The following is a 17,655-nucleotide window of genomic DNA, read 5'->3' as shown; positions in this document are numbered from 1 at the left end:
ACGGGACAGACGTGTGGAGACACGGGACAGACGTGTGGAGACACGGGACAGACGTGTGGAGACACGGGACAGACGTGTGGAGACACTGGACAGACGTGTGGAGACACGGGACAGACGTGTGGAGACACTGGACAGACGTGTGTGGAGACACGGGACAGACGTGTGGAGACACGGGACAGACGTGTGGAGACACGGGACAGTGGTGTGTGTGGAGACACGGGACAGACGTGTGGAGACACGGGACAGACGTGTGGAGACACAGGACAGTGGTGTGTGTGGAGACCCGGGACAGACGTGTGGAGACACGGGACAGACGTGTGGAGTCACGGGACAGACGTGTGTGTGGAGACACGGGACAGACGTGTGGAGTCACTGGACAGACGTGTGGAGACACGGGACAGTGGTGTGTGTGGAGACCCGGGACAGACGTGTGGAGACACGGGACAGACGTGTGTGTGGAGACACGGGACAGACGTGTATGTGGAGACACGGGACAGACGTGTGGAGTCACGGGACAGACGTGTGGAGACACGGGACAGTGGTGTGTGTGGAGACACGGGACAGACGTGTGGAGACACAGGACAGACGTGTGGAGACACTGGACAGACGTGTGTGGAGACACGGGACAGACGTGTGGAGACACGGGACAGACGTGTGGAGACACGGGACAGACGTGTGGAGACACGGGACAGACGTGTGGAGACACTGGACAGACGTGTGGAGACACGGGACAGACGTGTGTGTGGAGACACGGGACAGACGTGTATGTGGAGACACGGGACAGACGTGTGGAGTCACGGGACAGACGTGTGGAGACACGGGACAGTGGTGTGTGTGGAGACACGGGACAGACGTGTGGAGACACAGGACAGACGTGTGGAGACACTGGACAGACGTGTGTGGAGACACGGGACAGACGTGTGGAGACACGGGACAGACGTGTGGAGACACGGGACAGACGTGTGGAGACACGGGACAGACGTGTGGAGACACTGGACAGACGTGTGGAGACACTGGACAGACGTGTGTGGAGACACGGGACAGACGTGTGGAGACACGGGACAGACGTGTGGAGACACGGGACAGACGTGTGGAGACACGGGACAGAAGTGTGTGTGGAATCACAAATGACCAAGTGCGAGGCAGATTACTCAGAGAACCAGACTTCCTGCTAGCTAGAGCAATAGACATTTTCCGTGCTAGTGAAGTGAGCCAGCTGAAAATGTTTCATGATGAAGTCGAGGTGCTGGTTCTCAAGGTGCATAAGCAAAAGAAAACACAGCTTGTAAAGAAAAGAGGTCGCAGGGAGAATCCTCACGTTGTGGGAACAAATATGAACCACAAAAATGTCCAGCATACGGTCAGATATACAAAGCATGTTACAGAAAAAATAATTACACCAAAATGTGCTCCTCACGCACACGGACAGAAAAGTGCAGGATTCACAGCATTGACAGGCAGATGACAGCAGGAAATGAGGACATGTCATTTGTGATTTGTCTTGGCAACGAGACAAATACTGAGAAAGAGCACTGGACAGAAACAATCACAAACGTTCTGTTAAGCTGGATACAGGAGCCGAGGGTAACATCTTGTCTGTGAGAGACTTGAAAACACTGAAAGTGAAAGTGAATGGTGATTCCATGGAAAAATTCAACTGCAAGCTTGTGCCATATTCTGGCCACCAGATGGAGCCAAAAGGCAAGAAAACACTCAAATGTCAAATACAAAGAGAAAGTGTTTTGAACTGGGATTTCAAGTGATAGAACAAGATGTCCCCTGTAATACTTGGAGGATCAGCGTGTCTGCAAATGGGTTTAATACAGAGAATATTCAAGCTCGAACAAAGCACAGAGACGGACATTTTGAGTGAATATGAACAAAGCACAGAGACGGACATTTTGAGTGAATATGAACAAAGCACAGACGGACATTTTGAGTGAATATGAACAAAGCACAGACGGACATTTTTGAGTGAATATGAAGATTTATTCACAGGACCTGGAAGTGCTCCAGTAGTTCATCACATACAGCGGGGCAAAAAAGTATTTAGTCAGCCACCAATTGTGCAAGTTCTCCCACTTAAAAAGATGAGAGAGGCCTGTAATTTTCATCATAGGTACACTTCAACTATGACAGACAAAATGAGGAAAAAAATCCAGAAAATCACATTGTAGGATTTTTAATGAATTTATTTGCAAATTATGGTGGAAAATAAGTATTTGGTCACCTACAAACAAGCAAGATTTCTGGCTCTCACAGACCTGTAACTTCTTCTTTAAGATGCTCCTCTGTCCTCCACTCGTTACCTGTATTAATGGCACCTGTTTGAACTTGTTATCAGTATAAAAGACACCTGTCCACAACCTCAAACAGTCACACTCCAAACTCCACTATGGCCAAGACCAAAGAGCTGTCAAAGGACACCAGAAACAAAATTGTAGACCTGCACCAGGCTGGGAAGACTGAGTCTGCAATAGGTAAGCAGCTTGGTTTGAAGAAATCAACTGTGGGAGCAATTATTAGGAAATGGAAGAAATACAAGACCACTGATAATCTCCCTCGATCTGGGGCTCCACGCAAGATCTCACCCCGTGGGGTCAAAATGATCACAAGAACGGTGAGCAAAAATCCCAGAACCACACGGGGGGACCTAGTGAATGACCTGGGACCAAAGTAACAAAGCCTACCATCAGTAACACACTACGCCGCCAGGGTCTCAAATCCTGCAGTGCCAGACGTGTCCCCCTGCTTAAGCCAGTACATGTCCAGGCCCGTCTGAAGTTTGCTAGAGAGCATTTGGATGATCCAGAAGAAGATTGGGAGAATGTCATATGGTCAGATGAAACCAAAATAGAACTTTTTGGTAAAAACTCAACTCGTCGTGTTTGGAGGACAAAGAATGCTGAGTTGCATCCAAGAACACCATACCTACTGTGAAGCATGGGGGTGGAAACATCATGCTTTGGGGCTGTTTTTCTGCAAAGGGACCAGGACGACTGATCCGTGTAAAGGACAGAATGGGGCCATGTATGGGGCCATGTATCGTGAGATTTTGAGTGAAAACCTCCTTCCATCAGCAAGGGCATTGAAGATGAAACGTGGCTGGGTCTTTCAGCATGACAATGATCCCAAACATACCGCCCGGGCAACGAAGGAGTGGCTTCGTAAGAAGCATTTCAAGGTCCTGGAGTGGCCTAGCCAGTCTCCAGATCTCAACCCCATAGAAAATCTTTGGAGGGAGTTGAAAGTCCGTGTTGCCCAGCAACAGCCCCAAAACATCACTGCTCTAGAGGAGATCTGCATGGGGGAATGGGCCAAAATACCAGCAACAGTGTGTGAAAACCTTGTGAAGACTTACAGAAAACGTTTGACCTCTGTCATTGCCAACAAAGGGTATATAACAAAGTATTGAGATAAACTTTTGTTATTGACCAAATACTTATTTTCCACCATAATTTGCAAATAAATTCATAAAAAATCCTACAATGTGATTTTCTGGATTTTTTTTCTCATTTTGTCTGTCATAGTTGAAGTGTACCTATGATGAAAATTACAGGCCTCTCTCATCTTTTTAAGTGGGAGAACTTGCACAATTGGTGGCTGACTAAATACTTTTTTGCCCCACTGTACAAATAGACCCAGAAGTCACACCAGCGGTTCACTCACCCAGAAAAAATGCCTGTAGCACTAAAACAAAAACTGGAAAAGGAACCGAACAGCAATGAAAAACATAGATGTCGTCGTCAGGCAGACTGAGCCTACTGAATGGGTAAAAACCTTGGCGACAATCGTGAAGCCAAACAAAATACGGTATGCATGAAACCACCGGATCTAAACAAAGCCATTAAAGAGAGAACATGATCCTTTCTGTACCATTAAAGAGGTAGTTGCTGAAAGGCCTAACGCCAAGGTATTTTCAGTAGTTGATACAAACTAAGGATTCTGGCAAATCCAACTGGAAGAAGAGAGCTCCCGACTCTGCACGTTCAATATGCCGTTTGGGAGGTATTCATTGAAGAGACTGCCGTTCGGAATCGCGTCCCGCTCCAGAGGTGTTCCAGAGGTGCTCCAGAGGTGTTCCAAAGGTGTTCCAGAGGTGTTCCAGAGGTGTTCCGGAGGTGTTCCAGAGGTGCTCCAGAGGTGTTCCAGAGGTGCTCCAGAGGTGCTCCAGAGGTGTTCCAGAGGTGCTCCAGAGGTGTTCCGGAGGTCTTCCAGAGGTGCTCCAGAGGTGTTCCAGAGGTGCTCCAGAGGTGTTCCGGAGGTGTTCCAGAGGTGCTCCAGAGGTGTTCCAAAGGTGTTCCAGAGGTGCTCCAGAGGTGTTCCAGAGGTGTTCCAGAGGTGCTCCAGAGGTGCTCCAGAGGTGTTCCAGAGGTGCTCCAGAGGTGTTCCAGAGGTGCTCCAGAGGTGTTCCAGAGGTGTTCCAGAGGTGCTCCAGAGGTACTCCAGAGGTGTTCCAGAGGTGCTCCAGAGGTGTTCCAGAGGTGCCTCGCCCAGCATCTGGAAGGTCTGGAAGGTGTCGTGAACATCATGGATGACATTCTTGTCTGAGGTGATGTCACAGAGCAGCATGCCCGGAGACTGAGACAGCTACTAGACAGACTGAGAAGCATCAACTTGAAACTGAATAAGGACAAGTGTAAAATCAGAATGACAGAAATTCGCTACATTGGACACGTGTTAAGCAAAGAAAGCCTGAATCCAGACTCCCAAAAGGTCAGAGCAACAACTATAAATGCCAGAGCCAGAGGACAAAGCAGCACTTCAGAGGTTCCTGGGTTGCAGTATCTCACAATGTTCATCCCAAATCTCTCAGATGTGTCAGCACACCACTGACACAACTGCTAGAAGGAGACAGTGGCACTTGGAGTCTTCACAGGAAATAAAGCTTCAAAAGCTGGAAAACACTCGTCATGCAATACGTTAAAGTACAACGATGTGACAAAATGAAACTGTGACACTATCTGTAGATGCAAGCTCAGAAGGCTTGGGAGCTGTGATCCTACAAGATGGTCAGCCAATCGCATACGGGTCAAGATCCCTCACTGACTGTCCAAAGAGATACGCTCAAACTGAAAAGAGCTACTGGTGATTGTGATTGGCTGTGAGAAGTTTCATCAGTACCTGTATGGAAACCAGATCCAGATGGAGTCAGACCACAAACTCTTGGAAACAATCTTCAAGAAGTCGCTCCAGAAAGCACCAGCCAGACTGCACAGATCGCTGATGAGACTACAGAGATACAGTCTACATGTGACATACAAACCAGGAAAGGAGAGGCAGATCGCTGATGCACTGAGCCGAGCACACCTGGTGAGGAAAGGACCTGAGTGTATAGGGAAGCAGCGTGGCGAGGAAAGGACCTGAGTGTAGAGGGAAGCAGCGTGGCGAGGAAAGGACCTGAGTGTATAGGGAAGCAGTGTGGCGAGGAAAGGACCTGAGTGTAGAGGGAAGCAGTGTGGCGAGGAAAGGACCTGAGTGTAGAGGGAAGCAGTGTGGTGAGGAAAGGACCTGAGTGTAGAGGGAAGCTGTGTGGTGAGGAAAGGACCTGAGTGTAGAGGGAAGCAGTGCGGCGAGGAAAGGACCTGAGTGTAGAGGGAAGCAGTGTGGTGAGGAAAGGACCTGAGTGTAGAGGGAAGCAGTGTGGCGAGGAAAGGACCTGAGTGTAGAGGGAAGCTGTGTGGTGAGGAAAGGACCTGAGTGTAGAGGGAAGCAGTGTGGCAAGGAAAAGACCTGAGTGTAGAGGGAAGCAGTGTAGTGAGGAAAGGACCTGAGTGTAGAGGGAAGCAGTGTGGCGAGGAAAGGACCTGAGTGTAGAGGGAAGCTGTGTGGTGAGGAAAGGACCTGAGTGTAGAGGGAAGCAGTGTGGCGAGGAAAGGACCTGAGTGTAGAGGGAAGCAGTGTGGTGAGGAAAGGACCTGAGTGTAGAGGGAAGCAGTGTGGCGAGGAAAGGACCTGAGTGTAGAGGGAAGCAGTGTGGCGAGGAAAGGACCTGAGTGTATAGGGAAGCAGCGTGGTGAGGAAAGGACCTGAGTGTATAGGGAAGCAGTGTGGCGAGGAAAGGACCTGAGTGTATAGGGAAGCAGTGTGGCGAGGAAAGGACCTGAGTGTAGAGGGAAGCAGCGTGGCGAGGAAAGGACCTGAGTGTAGAGGGAAGCAGTGTGGCGAGGAAAGGACCTGAGTGTATAGGGAAGCAGTGCGGCGAGGAAAGGACCTGAGTGTAGAGGGAAGCAGTGTGGCGAGGAAAGGACCTGAGTGTATAGGGAAGCAGCGTGGTGAGGAAAGGACCTGAGTGTATAGGGAAGCAGTGTGGCGAGGAAAGGACCTGAGTGTAGAGGGAAGCTGTGTGGTGAGGAAAGGACCTGAGTGTAGAGGGAAGCAGTGTGGCAAGGAAAAGACCTGAGTGTAGAGGGAAGCAGTGTAGTGAGGAAAGGACCTGAGTGTAGAGGGAAGCAGTGTGGCGAGGAAGATTGCCTTCAAGTTTAAAAAAACCCCAATATACTCTGGTAGCTCAGAAATTGAATCTCAGGAGAGTGAGAATGAATTACCTGCGGTGCCGTGAAGACCGCTGAGCTCAGGCTTTGTCCCAATGATGGCAAAGATGATTCTGACCCAGTGGAAGTGAGATTTGTGGAGCGAATGGATCCTTTTATTCTGGCTAATCAATATGTGGTGTCGGGTTGGGTGGAGAAGTGGTTGGGGTCTGGTGAATCGATGAAAGTAACTCCAAGTGGACTCTCTAAGAGGAAGTCATAAAATTTAGTCCGGGCTTTTTATTGTCATGAAAAACACTGCCAGCCTCATGGTAATTGACCGTTAATTAACTTGAACATCTTCAGCATCTCCAGACCTCCACGTATACAAGCCTTTGGAAAGTCTACATTTAAGAATGTATAATAAATCAATTTAATATACGTCATCACAATAATTTGTTTAGTTAGTTTTAGAAGATATAAAAGAAACATCATGACATGAAGACCATTTATTTAGGAAGAACAGCATATGACATGACCTAAAGAAGGCCTGGTTATACACCATGTTATAGTCTGTAGTAGGCCTGGCTATACACCATGTTATAGTCTGTAGTAGGCCTGGCTATACACCATGTTATAGTCTGTAGTAGACCTGGCTATACACCATGTTATAGTCTGTAGTAGACCTGGCTATACACCATGTTATAGTCTGTAGTAGACCTATACACCATGTTATAGTCTGTAGTAGACCTGGCTATACACCATGTTATAGTCTGTAGTAGACCTATACACCATGTTATAGTCTGTAGTAGACCTGGCTATACACCATGTTATAGTCTGTAGTAGACCTGGCTATACACCATGTTATAGTCTGTAGTAGACCTATACACCATGTTATAGTCTGTAGTAGGCCTGGTTATACACCATGTTATAGTCTGTAGTAGGCCTGGTTATACACCATGTTATAGTCTGTAGTAGGCCTGGCTATACACCATGTTATAGTCTGTAGTAGACCTATACACCATGTTATAGTCTGTAGTAGACCTGGTTATACACCATGTTATAGTCTGTAGTAGACTAATACACCATGTTATAGTCTGTAGTAGACCTGGTTATACACCATGTTATAGTCTGTAGTAGACCTGGCTATACACCATGTTATAGTCTGTAGTAGACCTATACACCATGTTATAGTCTGTAGTAGACCTGGTTGTACACCATGTTATAGTCTGTAGTGGACCTGGCTATGCACCATGTTATAGTCTGTAGTAGACCTGGTTATACACCATGTTATAGTCTGTAGTAGACCTATACACCATGTTATAGTCTGTAGTAGACCTATACACCATGTTATAGTCTGTAGTAGACCTATACACCATGTTATAGTCTGTAGTAGACCTGGTTATACACCATGTTATAGTCTGTAGTAGACCTGGCTATACACCATGTTATAGTCTGTAGTAGACCTGGTTATACACCATGTTATAGTCTGTAGTAGACCTGGCTATACACCATGTTATAGTCTGTAGTAGACCTGGCTATACACCATGTTATAGTCTGTAGTAGACCTATACACCATGTTATAGTCTGTAGTAGACCTATACACCATGTTATAGTCTGTAGTAGACCTATACACCATGTTATAGTCTGTAGTAGACCTGGCTATACACCATTTTATAGACTGTAGTAGACCTGATTATACACCATGTTATAGTCTGTAGTAGACCTATACACCATGTTATAGTCTGTAGTAGACCTATACACCATGTTATAGTCTGTAGTAGACCTGGCTATACACCATTTTATAGACTGTAGTAGACCTGATTATACACCATGTTATAGTCTGTAGTAGACCTATACACCATGTTATAGTCTGTAGTAGACCTATACACCATGTTATAGTCTGTAGTAGACCTATACACCATGTTATAGTCTGTAGTAGACCTGGCTATACACCATGTTATAGTCTGTAGTAGACCTATACACCATGTTATAGTCTGTAGTAGACTAATACACCATGTTATAGTCTGTAGTAGACCTGGTTATACACCATGTTATAGTCTGTAGTAGACCTGGTTATACACCATGTTATAGTCTGTAGTAGACCTGGTTATACACCATGTTATAGTCTGTAGTAGACCTGGTTATACACCATGTTATAGTCTGTAGTAGACCTAAAGGCCGAGACAATAATTAGACACAGTGGCAGAATAAATTCAACCACACCTTTGTTTTATCCCAAAACCGGATAGCGACCTCTGTCCGGTTTAGTCCACAAAGCATATTGCATGTAACAAACAGTTACATGACCTACAGTATGGTCAAACAAATACATTTCTCCGACATTTCTCGGACAGCTAAACAACTATTGATTTTGGACCAATAAGAATTACAGCCAAGTCGCAAAGAAAACACGATACCGCCACCATTTTAACATCATCAAATCACCTATGACAACTGAAAGATACCAAAAACAATTTAGTCCAATCAACATAAGCCAAATATGATGTTGCTGTCCATGATTTTTGATTTCTGTTGAAACATGTTGACTTCCATCTTCTTCTGTTTCCTGTTGAACACCTGATAGGGGGGGGGGGGGGGGGGGGGGGGCTAAACGTAAACTGTGCTCATGAAAACAAAGCACTTCAATGATTGGTAGGATCCATCGGCCAATTAAATATATAAACAGTAGGCCTACATAAAAAAAAAGCACCAAATGTGCACCAACTATTCCAGGTCTATCACTCTGTCATACAGTACACACTTTTAGTTTTTGTTGTCCAAGGCTACCTGGCTAAAATGCTAGCTTGCTAGCCTAACTTCCATTCATGAGCAACGTTAGCTAGTTAACATTAGCCGACTACATCTAGCTACATATTGAACATCCATCCTCTCAGGACAGGGGCACAACAATGTATGAAATAATGGGTGGATCAGAATCTCCTTTGTAATCATTGGCCCGGTACGGAGAAGTAAGATAAAACCACAAGTCCAAATCCCTATCTCCATCCATGGCTAATTTAGGAAAGGGACAATTTTAGCTAGCTACAGTTACCCCCGGAGGACAACAGCGTAACAAGATGCAACAATTCAAGTCGTTTCTGTCAATGACGTATTGCTCTCAATGGGATTTGACAGGAGTGACGCCAAAATCCAAGCTGGCTTCCTTTGACACTTTTTCTTGGTGCGCCAGGACCAATCACAGTTGAGCTCGCTCAGTTTAGCTCAACAATGATTGGCACATTTTTGCTACGGGCGGCAACAATGTCGTACTCGTTTGGACCAGATAGATGGTCTACACGTAGAGACAGAGGGGCGCTCGGATGCTTTATCCGGTGAGATATCCTCTTTTACGAATTGAAGGAAAATTATGAAACACAGAGAGACGAAAGATTGGGTGAAAAAAAATGTAATCGGTCAATTTTTTTGGGGGGGGGAAGACTAGTCTTCCCCCTGTATTCATCTGGAAACAGATCCTATAAACTACATTTCAAGTTATTTGGCAACTTTAGAAAGTCTTAGAAACATATATGGGCTGCATGATGAGACTATACAGGCTATTGATGATTTGAGAAAGTCCCCCCAAAAAACATGTGCTCTGTTCCTTGCCTCAGGCTGCACACACTATTCTCTCATCAATCTTATTTTCCCCCATCAGACTATTTTCAATTGAATCTTGTCTTTACTAATTTGTCAAATTAGTTTAGATTTAGAATGACCCATTATCAAATGGGCAGGAACATATCATCCATATAAATCAAATCAAATCAAATTGTATTTGTCACATACAACAGGTGTAGACATTACAGTGAAATGCTTACTTACAAGCCCTTAACCAACAATGCAGTTAAGAAAAAAAAGTGTTACATAAAATATTTAAAATAAAAGTAACAAATAATTAAAGAGCAGCAGTAAAATAACAATAGCGAGGCTATATACAGGGGGTACCGGTACAGAGCCAATGTGTAGGGGCACCGGTTAGTCGAGGTAATTGAGGTAATATGTACATGTAGGTAGAGTTAAGGTGACTATGCATAGATAATAAACAGAGAGTAGCAGCAGTGTAAAAGAGGGGTCTGGGTTGCCATTTGATTAGCTGTTCAGGGGTCTTATGGCTTAGGGGTAAAAGCCGTTAGGAAGTCTTTTGGACCTAGACTTGGCGTTCCGGTACCACTTGACGTGTGGTAGCATAGAGAACAGTCCATGACTAGGGTGGAGTATTTGACAATTTTTAGGGACTTCCTCTGACACCGCCTGGTATAGAGGTCCTGGTAGGCAGGAAGCTTGGCCCCAGTGATGTACTGGACTGTACCCACTACCCCCTGTAGTGCCTTGCGGTTGGAGGCCGAGCAGTTGCCATACCAGGCGGTAATGCAACCAGTCAGGATGCTCTCGATGGTGCAGTTGTAGAACCTTTTTGAGGATCTGAGGACCCATGACAAATCTTTTCAGTCTCCTGAGGGGGAATAGGCTTTTGTTGTGCCCTCTTTACGACTGCCTTAGTGTGTTTGGACCATGATAGTTTGTTGCTGATGTGGACACCAAGGAACTTGAAGCTCTCAACCTGCTCCACTGCAGCCCAGTCGATGAGAATGGAGGCGTGCTCGGTCCTCCTTTTCCTTTAGTCCACAATCATCTCCTTAAATTTGATCACGTTGAGGGAGAGGTTGTTGTCCTGGCACCACACGGTCTCTGCCCTCCTCCAATAGAGCATTCCTGCTGGTTCATTTTTCAATCAAATGGGGTTATTTTACTTCACACATCAACCCCTGTTTGAGGAGCGTGCAGCCCCTTGCTGCACGACAGATATTCCGCCCAAACTCCACGGGCTATCCAAAGTTCCTGCAGCTACCCATAATTAAATTGTTGGCAGCCCCTCGCTCTGCACGCTGGAGAAAGGAAGGCGAGAGAGAAGGAGATGGAAACGCCCGGTGGAGATATTCTGTTAGGAAAAGTAATGTCAGGGTCTTCATTTTGAAAATATAAACCGTTCCCTATTACTTGGCGATTCAAAATCAAACACCAATTTACTCAGTAAGCTGCCCTGCACAATCAATGAACCAACAGCATCGCTTAGGCCTCTCCCAGTGTCACGATCGTCTAAATAACATTCTGACCAAGGCGCAGCGTGATATGGGTTCCACATCTTTTTATTTGTGAAACGCACAAAACAAGAAGAAAAACAGCAAACGATACGTGAAGCTATGGAGTGCTCACAGGCAACTACACATAAACAAGATCCCACAAAACACAGTGGGGAAATGGCTGCCTAAATATGATCCCCAATCAGAGACAACGATAAACAGCTGCCTCTGATTGGGAACCATACCAGGCCAACATAGACACAAAACAACCTAGATAACCCACCTTAGTCACACCCCGACCTAACCAACATGGAGAATAATATAATAATAATAATATGGTCAGGGCGTGACAGGTACTGTGTATTTAGGGTAAAGGGACTAGTCTGTCAGGAAAGATAATAAACAGAGTAGCAGCAGCGTATGTGAAGTGTGAAAGTGTGTCTATGTGTGGCGTCAACATGCATGTTTGTCTGTGTTTCGTGTGTGTGTGTGTGTGTGTGTGTGTGTGTGTGTGTGTGTGTGTGTGTGTGTGTGTGTGTGTGTGTACGTGCGTGCGTGCGTGTGTGTGTGTGTGCGTGTGTGTGTTGGAGTGTCAGTGTAAGTATGTGTGAGCGTGTGGGTAGAGTCTCATGAGTGTGCATCGGGTCAATGTAAATAGTCTGGGTAGCCATTTGATTAATTGTTCAGGAGTCTTATGGCTTGGGGGTAGAAGCTGTTAAGGAGCCTTTTGGACCTAGACTTGGCGATCCGGTACCGATTACCATGCGGAAGCAGAGAGAACAGTCTATGACTTGGGTGTCTCGAGTCTTTGAAAATGTTTGTGCCTTCCTCTGACACCACCTGGTATAGAGGTCCTGGATAGCATAACCAACATAGAGAATAAAAAGGCTCTCTATGGTCAGGGCGTGACACCCAGACTCATGAATAGAACGTTTAGAGTGTAACATAAGGTAACCAGCCCATCCAGTACTCACAGTAATGCAGTGTGAGTACTGGATGGGCTGGTTACCTTATGTTACACTCCACACTCAAAAGGTGATTACTAGAATTGATGTTAATTTTGGAGTAGGGACCAATTATGTACCAAAGACATCTTAAACCAGTTAAAACATTTTTTTGATGTTAATTTTGGAGTAGGGACCAATTATGTACTAAAGACATCTTAAACCAGTTAAAACATTTTTTAAATAAATATTCTGCTGTGCATAATATGTGGAAGGCTTTGTATTGTGTGTCAAGCCCTGACCATAGATTGCTTTGTATGTTTCTATGTTTTGTTTGGTCAGGGTGTGATGTGGGTGGGCATTCTATGTTGTATGTCTAGGTTGTCTGTTTCTATGTGTTTGGCCTAGTATGGTTCTCAATCAGGCAGGTGTCAGTCGTTGTCTCTGATTGGGAGTCATATTAAGGTAGCCTGTTTTTCATTGTGTTTTGTGGGTGATTATTTTCTGTTCAGTGTTTTTTTTCTTTGTATTCGCCGTTCAGGACTGTTTCGTTTCGTTCTCGTTATTTAGTTTTGTGTTCATGATAATAAATTATCAATATGGACACTTACCACGCTGCGCATTGGTCCTCCTCTTCTCATTCCAACGACGAGCATTACAGAGTAATGGCACAATCATTATTTTAATTTCATGATGTATTTAAAAACATTTTGAGGGGCTTGAGTTTTGAATAATCCCTTAGAAAGCGCTGTACATTTCGTTGTTAGTCTTTGAAACAACAATGTTTTCCGCTCAGTTTCTACCTGTTGTTGTACTTCTCTCTTCACATTGATCCATCAAAGTTTTAGAAGCACGAAACTATATTTATTATTATGTTTTACATTGTAGATCAGCTTTAATACTGCAGATAGATTGTGGCTTCCATCAATGTAATTGTCTTCATCATTTCCAATCCCCCATATATAAGGTTGAAGTCGGAGGTTTACATACACCTTAGCCAAATACATTTAAACTCAGTTTTTCACAATTCCTGACATTTAATCCAAGGAAAAATTCACTGTCTTAGGTCAGTTAGGATCACCACTTTATTTTAAGAATGTGAAATGTCAGAATAATATTAGAGAATGATTTATTTCAGCTTTTATTTCTTTCATCACGTTCCCAGTGGGTCAGAAGTTTACATACACTCAATTAGTATTTGGTAGCATTGCCTTTAAATTGTTTAACTTGGTTCAAATGTTTTGGGTAGCCTTCCACAAGCTTCCCACAATAAGTTGGGTGAATTTTGGCCCATTCCTCCTGACAGAGATGGTGTATCTGAGTCAGGTTTCTAGGCCTCCTTGCTCACACACGCTTTTTCAGTTCTGCCAACACATTTTCATTAGGATTGAGGTCAGGGCTTTGTGATGGCCACTCCAATACCTTGACTTTGTTGTCCTTAAGCCATTTTGCCACAACTTTGGAAGTATGCTTGGGGTCATCGTCCATTTGGAAGACCCATTTGCGACCAAGCTTCAACTTCCTGACTGATGTCTTGAGATGTTGCTTCAATATATCCACATACTTTTATGCAGCCTTTACTGTGAATGCAGTCTTCACTCTCCAATCTCCCAATCTTCCACAACAACAAAAAAACGACAGGAGGTTCTCGTTAAACTAGGAAATATAATTTATTGCATAAAAATTATATTTAGTTACAGTTAAGAAGGCTAGAGGCTTATTTACAATTGGTAGTTTACAGATTTAAATGAAAACAAATGTATCTCTGAATTCTGTAGTTTTTTTTTGTTTTTCTCATAACAAACGACATGGGTTCGGTTCACAATCAAAGGCTTATTTCTTGTTTCTCTTTGACCAGACAGCAATGTGGAGGAGTCAGACGCAGGTACAGGTATCACCCTTAGGGGGGCGCCATCGAGCGCCAACTGTCTCCCACTCCAGGCGAAAGATTGGACCAGAATCCAGTTGGATACACAACATAACATCTCATCTGAAGGATTCACAACGGCCTCTATAATCCCCCTCATCACACAGTTCAAGGTTTAGGAGAGAGAGAACAGTACTTCAGTAGTACTTCAGTAGTATTTCAGTAGTACTTCAGTAGTATTTCAGTAGTACTTCAGTACTCTCTGGTCTTTGTTCCAGATGTCTTTTTCTGTTGGACAGGATCCTAAAAGGTTCATCATTATTGTCCTCTTCCTCCTCGTCACCATCTTGTTTTTACTCTTCCCCAGATCGTGCTTCACTGAGCAGTGAGCAGTGATTATGTCCTTTGTTGCTTGCCGTAGCCCTGTATTCCACAGTCAGCACGTCTGATCAACATGTGCTTTTCATTTTTAAAAGTAATTTACAAAACCGCCTCAGTGACGACTTAACTCTTCAACCCTGTTTCTATATGCCCTGATCTGATCTGGAAAAAATAATACATTTATTTCAGGGATTTTTGTACTTGAATAGCACGTTGCTTGCGTACAAAGAGAACACATAGAACTGTTGAGATATGAGTAACACACAGACGGACGAATTCAACCGATTGTTCCCCGTTTCTGTTGGAGAAGGGCGATGACAATAGAATATACTGCCTGTGCTTTGGTTTCTGTTGGAGAAGGGCGATGACAATAGAATATACTGCCTGTGCTTTGGTTTCTGCGGTCTAAGAGAACAGGGTTAATTCCCAAATGGCACCCTATTCCATATATAGTGCACTACTTTAGACCAGGACTGGCACCCTATTCCCTATATATAGTGCACTACTTTAGACCAGGACTGGCACCCTATTCCCTATATATAGTGCACTACTTTAGACCAGGACTGGCACCCCATTCCCTATATAGTGCACTACTTTAGACAAGGGCCCTATGGCACCTTATTCCCTATATAGTGCACTACTTTAGACCAGGGCCCTATGGCACTCTATTCCCTATATATAGTGCACTACTTTAGACCAGGACTGGCACCCAGTTTCCTATATAGTGCACTATTTTCAACCAGGGTCCTTATGACCCAAAGTAGTGCACTATACAGGGTCCTCAAATTCAACTCTGGACTTCGAAGCCAGTTCCAGTGCCTTTGTTTTCATTGTTCCCCTCTATCAGGGGCTGAATCTCACACCGAACACTTTGAGCACCCGATAGCTGTGTTCAAGAGTCAATCGAGTAAATGTAAAAGGCTACGGCTCCTACTGCGACCTTCAGAGGCCTCTATCAAGTGGGCATCCTACGCCGACTCGGTGCCCATGACAGCAACTTCTTCCTGTGAATCTTAGCGTGTTACCTAGCAACAACAGTCTACTTTGCCCTACAACAAAAAAAATGAGTCTGATGAAAATCAAGAAATCAAGAAATCTGTATTTCATTTTGAAGTTTAATTTGGACGAGGTCTTAGTTGTTTAGTGTATTTCTGAAGTTTGATCGTGTATGGATCAGGTCACTTCATATGAAACGACAAAGACAGCTAACAAGCCAGCTAGTTCAACACTAAATGATATGCTCCTTCCATAAGTAAGCTAGCTACTGTAGTAACGTTCATTTTATCACAATGAACAAGTTTGAATGAAGCAGAAAACAGCTTGCTCTGTCCTGAGTCAGCATCATCTCGATGCTCATTTTGGCCAAAACGTTTGAGACTTGACCGTTCACTATCGAACACAAGAGCAAGTGGCCACTCGATAAAGGGCTTAGGGGCCCAAGTGTTCGGTTTGAGATTCAGCCAGGGACTGATTTTTAGACCTGGGACACCAGGCGTGTTCAATTAATAATCAGGTAGAACAGAAAACCAGCAGGCTCCGGCCCTCGTGGGGTCAGAGTTCAATAACCTGATATAGGGAATAGAGTGCCATTTGGAATATATACTCAAGAGGTTAACACTTCCCCCCCCCCCCCCTTTCTCGCATCTAGGGATAATAATCATAATAGAAGTATAAAGTAATGACAACATTGTTAACGAAGACAGCATCCAGACAACCTGCTGTGTTTTAGACAGTAACAATATTCTGACGATGCACAAAGTAACATGAAGAATACGACCAGGAAGGAGACGGTTGAAAACAGGCAGAAACAAGCGTGATAATAACAGAAGGAGGAGGAGGAGGAGGAGGAGGTAGACAGAGAGACAGAAAGAGAGACTCAGATGGAAAGCTAGAAACAGGTAAAGGGATGGATAAAACACTGAAGAGGAAAAAGCTCGAGGTAAAGTTTATGATCCATTGCTGCCAGTTGTTCAATACAAGGCGACATTAACCTGCAAATATACAAAAAATCTGCCCAATCACAACAACGCAGAATGTCAACACAGTAAATCCGATTTTCACCAGAACTCATTTTGTTTTACTGAATACATTTGACTACTTTGACAAGAGTATATGTACACCATATTGGAAAATTACAAATCATATAAGCAAACATTTGTTTTGTTATCAACAATTTGATCTTGTCTCCTTTTGTCCCCTTGCCCCTTGTGTTCTGTAACTCTCCAACGAGGCCTTCTTCTAGAATCAACTCAAAGACAACGCGATAGCCAATATCACTGTAGTAGTCTTTCTCCGCTGTGGTATAAACAACCACAACGGAACGCATGAGCTCAGTGACCGTCATAAAACACAACCGAGAAAACAGAGTCGTCGTGGTCACGTAACAGCGATGACCTCACATAAGTGATGACGTCATTTAACAGCGATGACATCATATAACAGCGATGACATCGTACAACAGCGATGACATCACATAACAGCGATGACATCACATAACGGTAATGACATAAACAAACGAGAGAAAAAGTTTTAAAAAAAGAAAATTAAAAAAAAGAACAATCCACAAATATGGATAATAACTTAATAAGAAAGATAAAAAGCGTTCCCTACTGGAAAAAAACAGAAACAGGGTTGACCAGAAACAGGGTTGACCAGAAACAGAGTTGACCAGAAACAGAGTTGACCAGAAACAGGGTTGACCAGAAACAGGGTTGACCAGAAACAGAGTTGACCAGAAACAGAGTTGACCAGAAACCTCTCCAGCTGTTTATATACTCAACGGGTTAAAAAACGACAGACGGCAGCAGAAAGATAGAAGGACGAAGGGAGAGAGGAGATGAGAGAAGGAGGAGAGAACCTCTGTGAAGGTGAACGCTTGCGTCCCAAATGGAACCCTATTTACTATG

This window comes from Salvelinus namaycush, chromosome 4 (assembly GCF_016432855.1).
Source record: "Salvelinus namaycush isolate Seneca chromosome 4, SaNama_1.0, whole genome shotgun sequence".
Classification (NCBI taxonomy): Eukaryota; Metazoa; Chordata; class Actinopteri; order Salmoniformes; family Salmonidae; genus Salvelinus; species Salvelinus namaycush.
The sequence above is the reverse complement of the archived record's forward strand: the minus strand, read 5'-3'. Positions refer to the sequence as shown.